We start from the raw sequence: 1,375 nt of genomic DNA, 5'->3' as shown, positions 1-1,375 counted from the left end.
ACTGTGGAATAACAGAAACAGTTGAACATGTGCTTTTACATTGTGAGGCATATAATAGACAAAGAAAGCAACTTGTTGAAAAACTAAGAGATATGGAAATCAATGACATTTCAGTTATGAATATATTTCAGAATGCACAGAAACAGCCAAGGGTTTATGATTTTTTTCTAAAGTATCTGAGAGATACAGAATTGATTAGAAGAATATAGAATATATTCGTTCATCGAGGCCTCACACTCCATCCCAGTAAGTGGCGGAAATGCACCTTAAGCTGGTTTGCCAACCGCCATTAAACACAAAAGAAGAAGAAGAAGTAGCCAATAAAGATATCCGATCGTGAAGGGACCAATAAAAGCCCTGACCTATGCAGTAGGTATTGAAGAACTGATCAGACAGCGAGGGAGCTCAGCGTAATTTATGGACTCGAAGCTTGGAGAAACAAACTACATGGTAGTGTTATCATAAATATCTATATTTTGATACCGATACTGAAATATCTGACACGGTTCCATTACTCATTTTCCACAGTATCTACCGACACAGATACACGCTGCGTCTCTCTCTCCTCTCCGACGGTGAGTTTGACACGCATCCGCGTCCTGTTGATTACAGAGTCTGAATGTCCGCGCGGGATTGCAGGTATTCCGCATAATTTTAATCATTCCCGCGCAAATGTGGCGAGCGCTTTATTGTAACATGAGAACACAGTCATGTAATCGCAAAAAAATGGATGCGAGCTCTCAAATAGGCCTAACTGCCTGTTCTCTCACTCCGATATTGCTTGTGCGCAGTACATATAAATATCCTAGTCTGCCTAACTGCATCACTACATTGTACAGTCTTTACAGGTCAAAGCCATCTGATGTTCCATTTATCTAAATAAATAGGCCTAACATACTGTATATGGCTCTTAAATCACTGCTTATAAAAATTCAGTGTTGTCATATTTTGAATACCTCGAACTGAATTGCGGTCATTTGTTTTATAATTTTATTACTGACTGTGTATTTGTCTTTTTTTGTAAATTCAATTCCGTTTGAAATTAAATTTGAAATCAAGCTTCCTTGTGCTGTAAGCTTTTGCATCAAAGTTACCCTATTTTAAAGACACAAATTCACAGAATGAGCAAATGTTTAAGATTGAGATTTTTGTAATGGTAATTGATCAATATTTGTATGTAAATAAAAGCCTATATAAAATCTGTTCATCATATAAAGCGAATGTGTCTTTTTAGAAGACTTGGATTAAACCAATTACAAAGCTTGAAATAATGATTGCCTTGAAAAAATGGATGTGCAAAAAAAATGTAAAATATTAAAATATCTATATGGAAGTATACAGTAGTATGTGTTAGTTTTGCCAATGGTATTGAAAA

At 35.7% G+C, this 1,375-nt stretch overlaps 1 protein-coding gene across 1 annotated transcript in view; it reads left to right on the top strand.

The window, feature by feature from the left end:
• Positions 1-372: 372 nt before the first annotated feature.
• The window catches only part of LOC107731611 (syntenin-1-like), a 22,111-nt gene continuing 21,108 nt past the window's right edge, over positions 373-1,375 (top strand). The window contains exon 1 of the mRNA XM_016542734.1: positions 373-450. The gene's annotated coding sequence lies outside the window, so the exon portion shown is untranslated. The remainder of the gene's footprint in view (positions 451-1,375) is intronic.

Source organism: Sinocyclocheilus rhinocerous, unplaced genomic scaffold, assembly GCF_001515625.1.
Source record: "Sinocyclocheilus rhinocerous isolate Xijiao unplaced genomic scaffold, SAMN03320098_v1.1 scaffold4022, whole genome shotgun sequence".
Classification (NCBI taxonomy): domain Eukaryota; kingdom Metazoa; phylum Chordata; class Actinopteri; order Cypriniformes; family Cyprinidae; genus Sinocyclocheilus; species Sinocyclocheilus rhinocerous.
Note: the sequence above shows the minus strand (reverse complement) of the source record. Positions and strands in the feature narration are given on the sequence as shown.